Source organism: Ochotona curzoniae, unplaced genomic scaffold (assembly GCF_017591425.1).
Source record: "Ochotona curzoniae isolate NIBS_2020 unplaced genomic scaffold, NIBS_Ocur_1.0 contig_3622, whole genome shotgun sequence".
Classification (NCBI taxonomy): Eukaryota; Metazoa; Chordata; class Mammalia; order Lagomorpha; family Ochotonidae; genus Ochotona; species Ochotona curzoniae.
Window position 1 is genome coordinate 10,130,857 of NW_024465926.1, and position 19,841 is coordinate 10,150,697.

The following is a 19,841-nucleotide window of genomic DNA, read 5'->3' on the forward strand; positions in this document are numbered from 1 at the left end:
TCTGTCAGCAGACAAATGAATAAACACAAAACTGGATGCCACTTAACCACATAAAGGGATCAAAGACTGACACATGCTACAATCCAGGCGCACCTCAAAGAATCATGCCAAGTCAGACAAGCCCAGCACCTAAGGACGTTGCTCAGTGCTTCATTACAGGTGGCTCATGTGTTTCCAAGGGCATGAGCATCCTGGGGTAGGTGAATTTACAGAAACAGTCAACAGGTGAGTGTGTGGCCCTCGACTGTTGCATGGGTGCAGAATTTCCCTTCCAACTGATAAAAACGCCTTAGGAAAAGATGAAGGGGAAGGGGGAGATGGTTGCACCATATTGTGAATGGAAATGCTGCTGAACTGCACACTTTAAAATAGTTAATGGTTAATTTTACATGCGGTGAATTTTACTCAGTAAAATATCAATAAAAAAAGATGACAGTTTTTATATGGTTTCAGCTAACATTTAACATTTTGTAGCAAACATACATAGTATGTAATTTAATATAAAGACTGTTACATTCGGGCTGGTACAGTGGCTCAACAGGTAATCCTCTGCCTGCAGTGCTGGCATCCCATATGGGCACCAGTTCATGTCCCAGCTGCTCCACTGCCCATCCAGCTCCCTGCATATGGCCTGGGGAAACCGAGGAGGATGGACAAGGCCTGGGGCACTGTACCCACATGGGAGAAACAGAACTCCTGGCTTCTGGTTTCGGATCAGCTCAGCTCTGGCCGTTGTGGACACTTGAGGAGTGAACCAGCAGATGGAAGATCTTTCTGACTCTCCTCTCTGTAATTCTGGATCTCAAATAAATACTTTTTTTTTTTAATGATAAAAACTGTCACACTGTTCTCTTAAATGTATCCATACAGACCCTTGGAGCATGCCCCACAGTGGGACCCTCGGATGGTTGGGAGGCTGGGTGTGGCTTCTCTGCTTATCTCTCCCCTCCCCCCAGATACAAGAAGGAAAAAAGAGAATGTCAAAACAATGGTCTCACTCACTTTCCTCTAGCCCTTGACCGTTCGCACCCTAATCAAATATGTAATAAGTATCAAAAATAAAATGTATACAATAAAAAATATGTAAATAATGTAAATTAACAGCTTCCTTTAAATTTCCTGATACTAAAGTCTCCAAATAATGAAACCTTCTTCTGCATTGGGTTGCTATTGTTGGTATTGGTAAACAATTAATACTAACAGCAGAAGCTCCGCAAAAATTGATAAGCAATATAAATAAATACAACAGGAAAAATTTTGTTAAAAATATACATCTCGGGCCCGGCGCCATGGTCTAGCAGCTAAAGTCCTCGCCCTGAACGCGCCGGGATCCCATATGAGAACCAGTTCTAATCTGGGCAGCTCCACTTCCCAGCCACCTCCCTGCTTGTGGCCTGGGAAAGCAGTTGAGGACGGCCTAAAGCTTTGGGACCCTGCACCCGTCAGGGAGACCTGGAAGAGGTTCCTGGCTCCTGGCTTCAGATCGGAGCAGCACCAGCTGTTGCGCTCACTTGGGGAGTAAATCATCGGACGGAAAATCTTCATCTCTATCTCTCCTCCTCTCTGCATATCTGACTTTACAATAAAAATAAATAAATCTTAAAAAAAAAATACACATCTCTTCAAAGAAATGACAATGGAAATGGTAATTACTCCAGTCTGAGCATTTTACATTTGTATACATACATCAAATTTTCACATTGTGCTCCATAGTATGTATAATTTTTGCCAAAAGTTAATAAATTTTTAGAAGACACATATCTCAACAGGTTCGATGTGTGTTCCTGTACTATTCCTAGACAAATTTAAGGGTATTTCAAAAGATTTACAGAAAACGGAATTTAAAGTTAAGTGTAGGGTGGCATTTCATACAGCAAAATTGCCTGCATTGCACATTGAGGTTATTGGGTTTGGGTGTTAGCTCTGTTTCCAATTCTAGCTTCCTGCTAATGCATATTCCAGGAAGCAGCAGGTGGTGGTTAGAGTACATTAGGGTCCTGCACCCCGTAGGAGGCCTGAGCTGAAGCCCTGGCTCCTAGCCTTGGCTTGGCCCAGCAACAACTGCTTTGGGCATTTCTAGAGTAAACCGGCTCCTGGCTTCTGATCGGCGCAGCACCAACTGTTATGGCCACTTGGGGAATGAATCATCGCGCAGAGGATCTTCTTCTCTGTATATTTCCTCTGGTATCTGACTTTCCAATAAAAAGAAATACATCTTTTAAAAAGTATCTGCTAAAATAAAAAAAAAGATGCCTTGTTTAATTTGAAATACTCAGAAAATACTGAGAAGTCGATATATATATATATTATATAATATATATATATAAAGATTTGTTTATTTTTAATGAAAAGGCAGATCAAATTTATAGAGAGAAGGAGAGAAAAGTCTTCCATCTGCTGGTTCACTCCCCAAATGGCCACAAAGGCCAGAGCTGAGCCAATATGAAGCAGTGGACAACAACTGAAAGCCTCGGGATCCTGCACCCACATGGGAGACCAGGAAGAAGCTCCTGTCTCCTGCCTTCAGATCAGCTCAGCTCTGCCTATTGCAACCATTTGGAGAGCGAACCAGTGGACAGAAGATCTCTCTCTCTTTCTCTCTGTAAATCTGAACTGCCTTACCAATAAAAAGAAATAATTTTTTAAAAAGCCTTCAGAAACACATATTTAAAATGTCACTTTGTTTGGTGCCCAAGAGGTTTTAGGTTCCTGAAGCAAAATTCTGGGCAGGCACGAACCATCTCAAAAGATGCACCCAAAGAGCCATGGCAAGTCTGGAACTGATGCCCTTGGAACCGTCCACACTGCTCTCCTGCCCGGGACACCACTGACCACATGTCCACACTGAGTACTCTGACCGCACCGTCCACACTGCGCTCCTGCCTGGGACACCACTGACCACATGTCCACACTGTGTACCTGCCCAGGACACCACTGACCACACGTCCACACTGAGTACTCTGACCGCACCGTCCACACTGCGCTCCTGCCTGGGACACCACTGACCACATGTCCACACTGTGTACCTGCCCAGGACACCACTGACCACACGTCCACACTGAGTACTCTGACCACACCGTCCACACTGAGTACTCTGACCACACGTCCACACTGAGTACTCTGACCACACGTCCACACTGAGTACTCTGACCACATGTCCACACTGCGCTACTGCCTGGGACACCACTGACCACATGTCCACACTGTGTACCTGCCCGGAACACCACTGACCACACGTCCACACTGCGCTCCTGCCTGGGACACCAATGACCACACGTCCACACTGAGTACTCTGACCACACGTCCACACTGCGCTACTGCCTGGGACACCACTGACCACATGTCCACACTGTGTACCTGCCTGGGACACCACTGACCACATGTCCACACTGAGTACCTGCCTGGGACACCACTGACCACATGTCCACACTGAGTACTCTGACCGCACCGTCCACACTGAGTACTCTGACCACACGTCCACACTGCGCTCCTGCCTGGGACACCACTGACCACACGTCCACACTGTGTACCTGCCCGGAACACCACTGGCCACACGTCCACACTGCGCTCCTGCCTGGGACACCACTGACCACACGTCCACACTGAGTACTCTGACCGCACCGTCCACACTGAGTACTCTGACCACATGTCCACACTGCGCTCCTGCCCGGGACACCACTGACCACACGTCCACACTGAGTACTCTGACCGCACCGTCCACACTGTGTTCCTGCCAGGAAACCACTGACCCCAGTTCCCCGGCTCTGAGGAGGGCCAGGTAAAGGCAGACAGAACCAGCTCAACCACTAATGCATTCTGTCACCCTGGGACTCTGAGAACATGCTTTATAGCAGTATTGTTCTGAGCAGGAAAGGGGAACCAATACTTTGTTTCCTGTTTCCTTCTTATAATATGTTTGAGAATTCTAGTTGGGAAATAGTGAGTGGTATCACTTTGCACTTGAATAGCTTTTTTAATTTTCTAAAGACATTGCTACCTGGGTCTTGTGTGGCCCTCCCAAGTTTCCTATGGCAGGTTGTACCCTGTATTGTGACAGATGTGGGTCACAGAGACCCAGGACAAGACAGGCCAAAGACCACACGCAAGTAGGTGACTGGGTTGGGACCAGTGTCAGCATTGACTTCTTTCTCTAAAGCCTTCAGCATGAAAAATTAACAAGAAACAAACAAAAGCGAGACTTAATAAACTAAACCTAATAAAACTAAACACAGGGCCCGGCGCGGTGGCGCAAGTGGTTAAAGGTCCTCGCCTTGCACGCCCGGGATCCCATATGGGCGCCGGTTCTAATCCCGGCAGCCCCGCTTCCCTTCCAGCTCCCTGCCTGTGGCCTGGGAAAGCAGTCGAGGACGGCCCAAGGCTTTGGGAACCTGCACCCGCGTGGGAGACCCGGAAGAGGCTCCTGGCTTCGGATCAGCATAGTATCGGCCCGTTGCGCTCACTTGGGGAGTGAATCATCGGACGGAAGATCTTCCTCTCTGTCTCTCCTCTCTGTATATCCGCCTTTCCAATGAAAAAATAATAAAAATAAATCTTTAAAAAAAAAAATAAAATAAAAAAATAAAACTAAACACAAATACAGCGACCCCTAGTGTGTATCCAGTATGTCCACTGCGTATCATATACAGTATATCTTAGTTCATGGTATATATGAACTTCCCAACTGTTTTTGTATGTCCTAGAGTCCAGTTGATATTCTTAATTTATTCTGCCACCCTAAGCTTTGGGTAACTACTTCGGAAGTAATCAAACAGTCAAAGCTCCCAAAGGCAGTTTCCATCCTCAACCCCATAAGGGCCTAAGTTCTAGTCCTGGCTGCTTCATTTCCAATTCAGCTCTCTGCTTGTGGCCTGGGAAAGCAGAGGAGAATGGCTAAAACCCTGGGACCCTGCACCCTTGTGGGAGACTAGAGAAGTCTTCTGGCTCCAGATTAGCTCATTTTGGTCATTTGGGGAGTGTACCAGTGGATGGAAACACTTTCTGTCTCTCTAGGGGAAAAAAAAATCACATAGACATGAACAGAACAGACACCAGATAAAGAAAATGACAGACTGTGGCCGTGTAAGTGCCTGGGAACTCTATGTGAGACCCACACAGGTAGGAAGTTCCCTGAAGTTAAAAATCAGAAATAAATCCAGGTAAGCAAGGTCAGATAGGGGAAGGTACAGAAACAGGTCCCACACTTGCCCCCCTTTTCTGAATGCAGCTGGGGATGGATAAGCCAACTTGAGTCACTATCTGTGCCTTCCAAAAGTCACAGACAACCTGAACCATCTCCCAGCTGAGAAGTGCATTCAGTCAGAGGGTGCCTTACTGCTCTCAAAAAGGTAGAGGACCCCAAAGAGTTTTAGTTTACAACAAGTTCCATCTACTAACAGCTACTATATTAGAAATTAAAGCAAATCGTTTTAACATAGTTCATTTATTTTAGGATAACAATGGTAAAAATACTATAGGTGAACATAAATGCCATATTTTTTTATGAAGAATAACTGTATTTTCCCAAACAAAAAATTAGGAGTAAATACTTACATTACTTTCACAATTTTTAAAGATTTTTTTTTTTAAATTGGAAAGGCTGATTTAAGGAAAGGAGAGACAGAAAGATCTCTGTCTACTGCTTCACACCACTAATGGCCGCAATGGCCAGAGCTAAGCCAATTTGAAGCCAGGAGCCAGCAGCTTCCTCCAGGTCTCCCATGTGGGTATAGGGTCCCAAGGCTTTGAGCCGTCCTTCACTACTTTCCCAGGCCACAGGCAGGGAGCTGGATGGGAAGTGGAACTGCCCAGATTAGGTCTGGTTCCCACATGGAATGCCAGCGTCACAGGCATAAACAGCCTGCTACATCATGGTGGCAGCCCTTAGTATTACAAGTTCAAAAATCTCAAATCTCTTTCATATCTGCCTTGACAAATGTGGCAAGATTCTCTTTTCCAGTTTTGCATTTAGGGTTTTTTTTTTTTTTGCCATGTGATACATGATCTTTAGAAAATCATCACATACTTGCAGGAGAATGGAAAGGCAACAACATCCAATATTACTATGAAAACGGTTTTGCCCTGCAGACTGGGCCACATTTGAGAACTCTGCATGTGATGTAACTTAGGATTCCACTTCCCTATAGTGGCACCTACTAGGTACAAGACTCCGGGACAAATCATTGAACATCTCTGAGCCCGAGCTTCCTTAGCTATGAGGTGGCACTAGCAACAGAAAGGGCCCTTACAGGTAGACACAGGTATCTGCACCATTACTTAAACACACAGGCTGAGCTTCCTGGATCTAAAATCTGAAGCTTGAAATTCTCCAAAATCTGAAATGCTTTGTCCATCAACCTGACAAAATAACTGGAATATTCACACTGTGGAGCTCTGTTTAATACACATTATTTAAATAATGACATAAAATGTGTTTAAGGTAGGGCTGGCACTGTGGCATAGTAGAATAAACCTCCACTTTGTGGTGCCAACTTTCCATATGGGTGCCAGTTCAAGTCCTGACTGCTTCACTTCCAGTTCAGCTCCCTGTTTATGGCCTGGAAAAGCAATGAAGAATGGTGCAAGTCCTTGGGCCCCTGCATCCATGTGGGAGACCAGCATGAAGCTCCTGGCTCCTGGATTTGGATTAGCCCAGCTCTGGTCACTATGGCCATTTTGAGAGTGAACCATCAGATGAAAGATCACTCTCTCTGTCTCTCCTTTTCTCTCTACAAATCTGCCTTTTGAATAAAAATAAATAAATATTTTCTTAAAAAGACTATTTCTGTTGGAAAGGTAGATCAGATTTGCAAAGAGAAGGAGAGATAGAAAGAAAGATCCTTCATCTGCAATGGCTGCAACTGAGTTGTTCTGAAGTCAGGAGTTTCTTCCAGGTCTCCCAGATGGGTGCAGGGTCCCAAAGCTTTGAGCCATCCTCTGCTGCTTTCCCAGGGCACAAGCAGGGATCTGGGTGGGAAGTGGAGCAGCTGGGACACAAATCAGCATCCACTTGGGACACCACCACTTGCTAGGTGAGAATTTAACCACCGAACCATCATACCACACACAAAAATAAATTTAAAAAATTTTTTAAATGCATTTAAGATATACAAGAAACATAAATTAAGTATAAACTTAAACATGGGTCCTATCTCCAATATATCTTACACAAGGCAATTTCAGAAAGTTCTCAGGAAAATGGAAATAGAAAAATAAATCTTTGGGTGGGTATTTTTTTTGGAAATCCATGAATAGTCTTTTCATAGCATACATTTTCCATGGAATGTTTTAAAAAACACTCATACATATGTGCAAATATTCTCAAATCCAAAACCACCAAACATTTGGGACTAAGAACACTTGACCTGTAGAAGTGAAGTGACGCCTATTAATGTTAAACATCACACTTGGCTCAGTGATAGCTCTTCCTGCTCTTATTGTTAACATTTGTCTACATTGTTCATACCAAGCCTTGTGCCTGGCATCACGGGTCATATCAAAATGAGTAAGGTGACCTGATTTGCTTAACAGCAGGGGGCAGATAAAACAGATAGGAAACTGCAGCACAAAACAGATGTTGTTAACAATGACTAAAAAAAAATACAAAGAAGAGGTCACATTCATTTATTTGTTCAACCAATATGAATCGCTTCCTGGGTGCCAGAAGCAGGAGGGGGTGAGGGAGGGTGAGGAGATCAGGGGCAGGAGGTGGAGGGGAGCGTGCTTGTCCCTCAGGCAACTTGTTCTAGAACTCCCCAAGGAAACCGAATCTAAAGATGCTCAAGATGCCACAGGATTTGCATATAATCTGTACATATCTTCCCCCTCAACACCACCACCTTATCTCATCTCTAGATCTAATATGAGACAAGTGCTATGTAAACAGTTGTTACATGACACTGCTTAGTGGATAATGACACAGAAAGAAATCTACACCTGTTCAGTGCTGATACAATTTTTAAAAAATATTTTCCTTTTGGAAAAAAATTCATTTACTTTGAAAGACAGAACAGAGATTGAAGGGGTCAGGAGGAAGATGGGGTGGGGGGAGTGGAGAGGGTGGGGAGCTTCCATCTACCGATTCTCTCTCCACAAATGACTGCCAGAGCCAGGGCTGGGCCGGGCCCAAGCCAGGAGCCAGGAACTCCATCTGGGTCTCCCATGTGAGTGGCAAGGACTCAAATACTTGGGCCATCTTCTGCTGCCTTCCCAGGAGCACCATCAGGGAGCTGAATCAAAAGCAGAGTAGCGAGGACTCAAACTGGTGCTCCAAGATGAGATGTGGGTATCACAGAGGGCTATTTAACCTGCTGCACACCACAACTATGAATGTACTTAGATCTTGGGTGGGCAGAGGAGACCGGGTCCCAGGCCAGCACATGTGCCAGGAGCATCAATCCTTGGTGGGCAGGCAGAGCTCCAGGCCTGCCTGCCACCCCACCAGAAGACTGGGCTTGGGAAGAACAGGCTAGGGAACCCATGTGTTCCCAGGCACAGAGACTATTAATTGCTCAATGTTAGGGTTAAGGTTAGGAATGACTTATGGGAGTACTTCCACCAAAAAGACCACTGTACTTGCAGGTAACTGAGGGAGCTGAGATTGAGCAGTCTGGAGGAGGGAAGCTGGAGGACCTTTCTGGGTCAGACCAATGCACCTGCCGATTTGGGAGACTTGAGCTGGGCTAGTTAACATTGACCACCACCAAACAACATCCACCAGTGCACACTAACACTAGGCCTGGGGGCCTACCTGGCAGGGCTAGATCATAGTACCCACCAGTGAATGTTGAAATAAGGGATGGGTCACATTAGACTCGGCCATGACATTAACCAGCTCATGAGAGAACCATGTCTGTGGGCATATTGGGCTTATCCTGGTAGAACTGCAATATCTACTTGTTTGCTCAACAGCTGGGGGTAGTGATGGTTTGGGCTAGTCATGACCATGGAATCCTCTGACACTGATGCGTACTGGGGTTGGGAACAAGTGGGACTGGTCCAGGCTGCAACATCCATAGGTGTAACCAAGAATAGGGTGTGTGGAAGGCCAGGCCACAACATCCATCAGCTCACACAAAGGCTGAGACGGAGGGAGCAAACTATGCTGGGTAAGGACCTAGCATCCACTGGCACATGTGAGATCTAGGTCTGCGAGCGGGCTGGGTGCAGGAATTTGGGGAACTTCCCTGGTGGGCCACAGCTCCAACTGGTGAGCATGTGATTCAGTCCTAGGCATTGGTCAGGCCAGGCAAGGCAGTTCTACTTGTCAGCAAGTACATGAGTTGGCTCTAGGGGGCAGCTAATCAGGCAGAGCTGGGCCAAACATTGGCATACTGGCATAAGCAGAAGCCAGGATGGAGTGCAGGCCATGCTGGGCTGGGCTATCACACCTTCCAGTCTGCATGAAAGCTAGGGATGGGGCAGACTGGGCAGGGCTAGGTTACAGCATCTTCCAGCCAGAGTTGGGACTGGCGGTGGATCAGGATAGACCAGGCTGCAACATACAATGGCAAAGCCCAAGACAGGGAATGAGCTATGCCGGGCTGGGTCAGAGTAACCAATGGCACATGCAACGTCTGTGGCTGGGAGCAGGCCTGATCGGGGAACTAAGGGTGTACCCAGGCTGCATTGTGGTTCTCATTGGTGAGCCCAAGAGCTGAAATGCAGGTGCCAAAATGGACATGACTGCAGCATCCCTCTGTGTGGATGTGGACTGGGTCTGGGGTGTGCCAGACTGGGCAACTGCAGCACCCACACAAGAGCTTGGTCTGGGCATGGACCAGGTGTGGCTGAGCCTCAGCACCCAATAGTAAGAACCAAAATGGGTGTGTCAGCTGGGCAAGACCGCTGTTCCTGCCAGGACAGGAGGTAGGTTAAGTCAGGCTGGGCCAAAGACCCAACAGTGTATGTAAGATCTGCCATTAGGAGGTGAACTGATACAGGAGCTTGGGGAACTACTCTGTTAGAACTCAATCCCTGCAGGTAAACACAAGAACCAAGGCTGGGAGCAAGTACTGGCCAGTATATGTGTAGCTCAGGTCTGAGGCTGTCCGGGCTGGGCTAGGCTCAAGCACCTACCAGTATGATTTGGAACTGGGGTTAGGCTGGGTTGGGCCAGGCTACAGCACCTGCCAGCAAATGCCATGGTAAGGAGGGCCACGCCAGATTGGGTTGCAGCACCCACCAGCACATGTGAGAACCAGCAAGGGGGTTGGGGGAGGTGAGCCCACTAGGAAACAGGGAGGACTACCTGTGCTGGATAATGGGGTCAGTTGGGCTGAGCTAGGCTGTAGCACCCATTAGTGTGTTCAAAGCCAAATGGGATGTAGGACAAACCACACCAGTGTGCTGCACATACTGGCATGCACAGAAACCAGGGCTGGGACAAACCTGGTGCAGTTTTTGGGGGTCGCCCCAACTGGGCTGCAGTTCTCACTGGTATAGATGAGGGCCGAGTGTGTGGTGGGCGGGCAGGATTGGGCTGGGCCACAGCATCCATTGGCTTGCATAAGAGATGAGGCTGGAGACAGAACTGATCCAGCAACTGCAACTACCAGTGTGTATACAGACTGATGTGCCAGAGAGTGTACTGACAAGCAGGTCTAGAATCACTTCAGACGAGGTTTCTTCAGGGAACCCTCCCCCTAAGACTTAACCACTGGACTCAGAACTCCAACCATGGGGAGAATCACAGCATCTGTGGACTGACCGCGGAGTGCATGTGTCAGAACTGGTGCTCCTGAGTTGCTGTGTGGCATGCCCACATGCAAATGGGAGATAGGGAAGTACACTGGAGCCTGTAGAGGACATTTAGTACCATAGCAAAGGAGGGAAAGTGGAAAACATTGGACAACTCTCCCAGCCAAGCGTTGCCAGCAAGTATCTGGGAGAATGGAAACTCTAAGGTGAACCATGTCGGTCAATGAACCTTGAAAGGATTTCCGCATCCTTGGAGCAATGAAATCAAAGTCTCAGAACTGCCAAAACCACTTGAGCAGAACCCTTACAGCATGTTCCACATTGGAGACATGCTAGTAAGCTGGGGTGGGTATTTGGAAATGCTGGGTCTGGGTTCAAGTCCCAGCTCCTATTCTAACTCCAGTTGTCTACAAAAGCACACCCCTGGAGGCAGCAGGTGATGTCGGAGCATTTTAGTCCCCGTGACTGTATGTTAGATCTGGACTGAGTATCCAGTTACTGGTTGCAGCCCGGCCCAAACCTAGCTGTTCAGGGTATTTGGAGAGTGAATCAATGAATAAAACGTGCGTGTGTGTGTGTGTGTGTGTGTGTGTGTGTGTGTGTGTGTGTGTACCCATGTGGAAGACCTAGAAGCTCCTGGACCACCACAGCTCCAGTCATTTGAACAGTGAACCAGCACACGGAAAATCTCTCTGTTTAAAAATAAAATTTTTAAAAATATTGCCAAAAAACCCCATAATGACACAAAACTCAGCTTTTAAGAAAGCCACGGTCCAGCCCCAGGCTTGCCCCTCCCAGCCGCACTAACCTCCTGCTGGCCTGGTGGGCGGGGCACTGAGCAAGCCGCACACTCCCTGACGTCCCTGGCCTGCATCCAGCCCTACTCGGGGTGCTGGGAAGCGGATACCTGAGGACCACGTCAGTGGCTTGGCCCTGCAGGGTGCGCCTGCCCTGGCCAATGGGAGGACCTGAGGGAGGACAAGGAGGCCGAGACATCTCTGTCGCACTCTTATTCTTCCCACCCGCGCTCTCCTTCCACGGCCTCCTATGAGTGAGGGAATGAGTGAGGGAGTGAGTGAGTGTGAGTGTGAGAGAGAGAAAGAGAGAGAGAAAGAGAGAAAGAGAGAGAGAGAGAGAGAGATGGGGAGCAGGAATTCCCATGTACGTCCCCTCCAACTGGGTTCCTAACATTGTCTAGTTTCCATACGTTGTCCCTATATAAATTCCCTTCTCAGCTCCAAACAGGGTCGCAGCAGCATTTTGGGGGTCTAAGAACATTGCATTGTACAAAGAGACCATGTCTAAGTTCTCTGGGGAAGAGCCACGCGCTAGGAGGGGATGGAGGGAGGTGAAATGTCCAGTCCACTACTGGCTGCCCCTTGCTGCACCTCCCAGCCCCCCTCCCGGTGCCTGGACTACACTCTCCTCTCTGTGCCGACACCAGGCAGGTGGAAACAGTGGCTTGGTCTACAGGCGGCAGCCTGAAGGCCACCTGCTGGTGTAGACCCCGTCCGGCCTCCTGCTCCAGCTCCTGCAAATCCCCTGGCCGGTTGCTAAGGCGATACACACACACCCCCACCCCACCCCCACCCCCAGTGCAACACGGGTGCGGAGAGGGAAGTGCACCCCACCCCCACCCAACCTGCCGCACCCCAGAGTCTGTGGGTGGAGGAGGATGTGGTCAGGAAAGCGGATCTTCTTAGAGGGAACTACAGTTCCCAGGTGCAGGAAATGTGAGAAAACGGGGACCAACAGGGAATGGAGGAGCAACAGCCCAGCTAGGAACCCTGCGAGGCGGGAGACTTCGGTCGTGCAGGCTGGGTGGCCAGGAGCCCGCAGCAGCTTGGTAGCTTGCAGGGCACCCTAATCCTACCCTTCCGACTCCCTAGCAGGCGCCCTGAAATCCATGGCACGGAACGGTTCTTTCCTGATGGCTGCAGGTGAAGGAGAAATCTCTCTGTTCCCAACATTTCCTCCAAAAAACATTTTTAAGAAAAAAAAATTAATTAATCTAAGTGAGCATCGATATCTTTTGCTGAAGATTTTTTTTCACAAGAGTTTAGAATTTCCCTCTTGCCTTTTTGAGTTTCTCCTTATAGATCTGACATGAATGAAGCACCTGCTGAATACTGGATGTGCTGCTCAGCACTGAGGACACAACAGGGAGACAGGCACACGTGCCCAGGCACTGCGGTCTGCGCGTGCACACACCGGCAGGAGAAGAATCATTTCTTTCAGGATGGTAGGGGGTTGTGGCTGCAAGACAGAGACCTGAGAGTGGGGAGAAGGGACGCTTGCACAGCAGAGTCACAGCTGGATGGGATGCAGGTAGGAGGCTGAAATGCCAATGGAATGTAGAGAGCTTTCTGGAGGAAACCACGGGTATAAAGCCTGGGAGTGTAAAAACACATGCCTCCGTCCTGCAAGCAACAGAAGGATTGGTGTTGTTCTGGATCCTTCCTAACTCAAAGCTCCCGTTTGTCACAAGAGACAACCACACACCATGGGGTAATCGTTCTCGGCCAGTAAGTGGATTAAGAAACTCACTTCAAGGGCAGAATGACACCCTCACACCCAAAAAGCAAAGGTTGCACTGACTCAGGTGTACTCCATTCTTGGAGAGTGAGCTTAGCACAGTTTATCCTGATGTTGATTCTGGCTTTGGCTACCAGTGCCTCATTTATTCTTACTTCCGACCCGCCACTTCCGACTGTATTTTTTTTTAAGTGTTGTTTTTAACAGATTGGGCCAGCAGGAGCCAGGGGAAAATATTGGAGACAGAGGGAGGAAGGACACAGAACAAATTCAGAGAAAAATATTTCATGGACTCCCAATGGCAACAGGCCTACGTAAATGTCAGAAAGGGGCTTAGCAAACCTAATGATGTCGAAGATTAACTCCTGGTCATTTGCATCCTAGCATAAATCTAGAGTTGGAGAAGATGTGACTTTTTAAGTAAACAGGCGTGTCCTCTGCATTATCGTAGTAAGACATTTGATATGAATATTATTTGTCATCTGCCAAAGCCAGCCCACATGGAGCAGCTGGGGTTGGGCAGCGGGATGGTCACAACACTCAGTCTCAGTTCCCTGCTCAGCTGCAGAACATCTGCCGAGTGAAAGGTGGTGTTAGCGTGTCCTAACCTCACTTGAGCAGGGCCACACTGGGGATCTGTCCTGCCCTCATGCCCAGCCTGTTTTAAACGATTTCTCTGTAGAAACCATCCTCTTGGGTTTCCTGTTGGGCAAAAAGTAGTTTTTCCAGGGTCTTTAAAACATGGCACAGACCATGTGACCTCCGACCTTTCCTAAACATAACATTCTAGGCTTTCCCTCCTTGTCCCCCACAGAGCTCTTCCTCTGCAGGCTTCCAGTAAACATTCTCTTTCTACACAAATACAAATAATGGGGGGGGGGGTTTAGTTACATTGTAAAGGAATGCAAGGAAAAGTGTTTAGCTTGGTGGTTAATGTGCCGGTTGGGATGCCCACTTGTCATTTAGGAGTGCCTGGATTTGATGTCTGGCTGCAGCTCCAGACTCCAGTCTCCTGCTAATGCAGACCCAAGGGTACTGGTGACGGCTGCAGGACCTGGGATTCTGCGACTCACAGAAGAGATCCAGATTGCATTCCTGGTTTCAGCTTCCACCCTGGCCCACTTTTCTAGCTGGGATTTGGGGGAGTAAACCAGCAAACAGGAGTGCTCTGTCTCTGAGATGAAAAAAAAAATAATAAGAAATCAAGAAATAGGACTGCAGGTTTCTGGATGTTATTTAGGAAATGTCTGTATGTGCAATCATGGTGAGTGATGTGTACTAAAGATAATAATAAGGATATTTAAAATGAGTCAGAGCCACTTAATTGCATTCTGCCCCATAAGGATATTGCAGGATTTAAATTATCTCTTAAATAATCTATATAACATTATATTATGCCAAATGACCAATGTTGAGAAATGACTATTGTATTGGAGGAACAGCACTTTAATTTGTGGGGAGAGTTTATTTTATATCCCAGCTTCAACGTATCTTGTTGAACCAGGATTTCTCTTGAGTACACTTGTTTGATTACTTTGTTTAGCTATGGGGCACTTGCACCTGCTGTGCACAGAGTAATAAGCGCCTTTAAAAAAAAAAAAAGGGTGAACAAGGGTTCATTCATTCATTCCTTTCACAAGCTTCCATGGAGCACCTGCTATGTGGTAGGTCCTGTGCTAGGCTTACTATATACAGAGAAAAACACATTGGCTCTCCCAATGTTTGTGACAGAGTTATGCCCCAGGGGCTCTGTATCACTGATTTAATGCTATGCTGATGCTGAGTCACATCACTTCAGTGGTATACCACAAAAACTATCCCTTCCACAGGCATCTGGAGTGGCTGCCTTGGTGGTTCTGCTGGTCTTGGTTGGGCTCAGTGAAGTACTGGGGTTAGCCACCAGTGGCTAGTCTCAGGTGGCCTCTGCTCAAATCACCATGGAAATCTGGGTCGCACATTCCAATGACAAGGGCTTAGACACAAAAACAAAAACATGCGCCATGGCAGAAGGGACCAAAAAATCCCCCAAATCAAAAGTAGGTTGCACAGCTGAAATCAGAGTTAGAATTCTATGGCACAGGGTGTGGCTATATCCACATGGGACAATCGGGGTCATTATTGTCTCCCACAGGCACTGAACACACAGCCCAGGGGCACCTCCCTCAGCTAGGAAGAGAAGGGAACAGTTTGCCAAAAGAGGTGATGCTGACTTGAGCTGTGTCTTGAAAGTCGAGATAGAAGCTAGCCAGGACCTCAAGGAGTGGTGGTGCTTTAAGCAGAGTAACCCATCCACACTCCCAAGAACTTGGGAGATGTAAATGTTTTTGTTTGGTATCACCTTTCCCTCGTTCACTAACTGGAGTGTAGACATGAATCCCAGGTGTGTGGCAACGAGGCAAGAAGCACACAGTTGAAAGTTGAGGGTAAGATCACATCCAAGTGGGCCCCCAGAGGCCCTGCATCGGCCCGAGCTCTAGGACTTCATGCTCTATGGGACAGCACTTGGGGAATCCTGTGAGGTCTTCGGGAGAACTACCCGGTCCTGCAGCATCCCATGCTCCATCATCTTTTCCTCCCTCAATCAAGATTCCTGCTTCTTTAGCTCATCCAATTGCAGACACTTAGTGTCATCTGGGGAAGTGGTAACATTACTTGGCTCCTGCATGAAGTTTCTCAATTCCTAGGCTTTTGACAATACCCCTTCTTCACCTTGGTTCCCACATTGCCATGAGTAGAGAAGCAGCACCCCAGGCTCTCCCAGCCACCCCATCTCATCTCTCCTTCTCCAGCATGTACAGACTGGCCGCCACTATCTGCCCTGAGATTATCATTATCGGTTACATGTCCTTTCCCCTGGCTTTTGTGAGACATGGGAGAAGGTCAAGATTGCAGGCCGCACCTGACCTCATGCCTTCTGTCCAGAGGGCTCTGTACATCCATGCTATCTTCATTTCTCATTTCTTACCCTTCCCATGTCTTAAAGCCCTTAGGAGTTCATGGTTGAGATAAGAAAAATCTGTCTTTCGGTTTTTGCTCTTCTTCACCTTGCTCTGTAAGAAACCCTGGCCTTGGGTGAGGACACAGCTTGCTCTGTGGCCCTTCATGCTGTGGTCACTTCCTCTCCCACACCCCACAATGGGACAGGCATCCTTGTTTCCCATGGTGCTTCTCAACCATGCTGTTCCCTTCTTTTCTAGAAGTTCAATGGCTTCTGAACAACTCTATGTGATGTCAAGGTCCTCATAGGCTGCCCTTCCAAAACCATCATATTTCAAATTCTTGACCTTCTCACTTCCAAAACCCTCATTCCCTACCTTAGCTTACCTACACTCCTTGTGTCCTTGCTACTTCTTTTGACTTTTCTCGGGTCCCCACACTATTCCCTACCCCACCCCTCACTGCTCTCTTTCTTCATTTCCTAGCCTAAATGTTACTTGCTCTGACTGACTCTCTATCAAAAATTGGAATCCCTAACCCCAATCACAGTCTCTATCTTCTCTCTTTATTTTTCTCCATGGCACTTACTGTGATCTGATAACACACAATTGATTTATTTGTCCTCCACTCTCCCAACCCAATATAGTGCACACCATAAAGGTAGAGAATCTTGTCTGTTCAATTTGTTGCTGTTTTCAGTGCCTAAAGCAAAAGCTGGAATGCACTAGGTACCCAATAAATATTGCCGGAATTTACTGAAGGAGATTATGATGAATAGTAGAAAGATACTAGCTCTCTAAAAAAAAAAAAAAAGTTTATACAATTGAAAAGCAGAGTTACAGAGACAGGGGAAGAATCAGAGTGAGAGAGATCTTCATCTCCAAAAACCAGGACTAGGCCAAGCTAAAACCAGGAGCCTGGAACTTCATCTGAGTTTCCTATGTCAGCGGCAGGTGCCCAAGTATTTGGACCATCTTTAAAAAAAAAAAAAAAACCAAACTTCGGTTTCTTTTTTTATATATATACAATTATATAAGCTCTGGGATTTCCCTTCCCTCTCCCCAAATTCCCTCCACCCCACTCTTTTCCCCTTTATTATTACAACAGTATAGTCCTTCATAAGCAGTCAGAAGTCCATCATTCGCTATTTAAGTGTATCCTGACTTCGCAGCAGACTATCTTTTGATGCTTTCTCAGGACTGGAAGTGGATTAGATAGAACTTGAACCCACATGGGATGCCACCCTTGCAATGGCTTAACCCACTACACAACACCAGCAGAGACATGAGCATTTCAAAGGTGCCTGGTGGCAGGTTAAAAAGTTTGTGCCTTGGCAATGGGCTCCCGTGCAGAGCAGGAAAGAAATCAGACCACAGGATGAGTTGTCATTCCACCTGTAGGGTGGAGTTAAATCTAGAAGGAAGGATTAGAGAACAGATGAAGGCAATTAGGGTTAGAGATAAGGGAATGAAAATGATAGTTGCTGACTGAAAGTGAGAGAACAGAGCTGAGAATGATTTGGGGAAACTCAGTGGTTCATCTGATCGGTGGAGTTAAAATTTATTAGAAGACACACACACCTTCTCTCCAGAATTCACTTCTAGAAACTCTCTGGGCAGTTACAGGTCACTCACAGCCGTGTCTGGACATGTTTGGAAGCCCAGAGGGAGGATTCGAGGAAGCTGATTCCAGACAAGACAACCATTGTCCAATAATGTCAAACTCCTGGACTACCAAAGACATACCTTACTCAAAACTCCTAGACCCTTGTTCCTTATTTTTCCTCCCTCTTGTGCCTGTTAAGGGGCCTTAGGAATACAAGGACAAGCAAGAAACTTAAAATTATGTTTACCTTTTCCCTAACCGACCCTATCCAACTTATCCTCCCACTAAGGAAGCAAATATCTAGAATACAGAGAAAGAAGCCATCCTCTTTTTAAAAGATTTATTTATTTTTATGGGAAAGTCAGATATACAGAGAGGAGGAGAGACAGAGAGGAAGATCTTCCCGCCATTGACTCCCTCCCCAGTGACCACAACATTCGGTGCTGTGCTGATCCAAAGCAGGAGCCCAGAGCCTCTTCCAGATCTCCCACAAGGGTGCAGGATCCCAAAGCTTTGGGCTGTTCTTGACTGCTTTCCCAAGCCACAAGCAGGGAGCTGGATGGGAAGTAGAGCTGCCCAGATTAGAACTGGCACCCATATGGGATCCCGGGGCACATTCAAGGTGAGGACTTTAGCCACTGGAGCGGCAGAGACACTTCCATCACAGTGCACAGGGTGCAGTGGTCTGGGTAAAGGTAGCAGGAGCAGGTGGTGTCACCAGCAGAAAACTGACTCCTGAGAACACACAGTCTGTGACACAGCTGACTCTTCACCACTCAGGGCTCCCCAGAACGTAAAGATGAAAAGCCCCAAGGGCTGGAGGCAGCCTACAGCTCTGCTAAACGGGGTCCTGGGGAGCTGATGGGCTTGGAATCATGTTTGGAGATGCACCTTAAGCACTCACTGCCTTTCTGAGGTGTTCTTACCTCGGTGTTCTTCAAAACGAGTATGATTTTGGGTTTGTATGTGAGCAGATGGCCTCTGAATAGTCCTTGGTTTTTAATTAACGTGACTACTTACTGGCTGCTTACAGCCCAGGCTTTCTGAGGATTCTTCCTAAATGCTCTATGAATCACAAACTAAAGCGGCTAAGAGGCTCTGTGGTGTCACCAGCAAAGAAGAAATGATACATTGCTGGAGATTGTGCTGGCTGTTCGTACACACACTCTCTCTCACCCAACTGGATCATCTGTTTGAGGGCAGGCGTTTATCACAGTGGTCATGACACCGCATGGGACACTGCCATCCCATGTCAGAGTCTGAGTTTGAGTTCTGGTCTCATTCCCAGTTCCAGCTCCCTGCTGTACGGCCCAGCCCTGGGGTCACTGTAGACATTTGGGGAATAAACCAATTGATGGAATATTCTCATGTACACTCTACTTTCTCAGATTAAAAAAAACCCTCTGTCATTGTCCATGTCTGCAATGATGGACATATGACCCTTTATTAAGAACAATACTATAGTAATAACACAGGGGAACTCAGTGCTGGGGAGGAGACTTGGAGTGGGGGAAAGGGGAATCCCAAGGCCTATGGGACTGTATAATAAAATAATAATAATTTTTAAAAAAAAAAAAAAAACTCAATACTAGTCACAGCCTATTGTGCTAGCAATCCCCAAGAGACAATCAAGAACATGGTGCCAGGATGTCAAACAGGAATGTTCAGTAACTACACGCATAAATAGCTTCAAAGACCACTCACAAAATGAATCACAAAAGAAATGGAATGTCACACGGCAATATTCACTCATGACCTGTATCGAAAATACTGAATCATTTTTTTAGAAAGATTATGAGCAATAATCGTATATATTTACAGGCAGTCACATGGCAGCACTTGAATACGGCTAACAATGTTTATTGATCCAATTGGAATAATCAACATTTCCCTTTCTGTGACTTCCTTTATGGTTGCAGGCTTAGACTTTTGCCCTTTCAATGTCTCATAAAATAATTAAGGGTAAGCATATACTAGGATTACTCCACAACACAGCAACTCTTAGAAGCCTAACAGGGAACAAAAACAGCTCGAAAGAATACACACTAGGGATTTCAAAAAGTTCATAG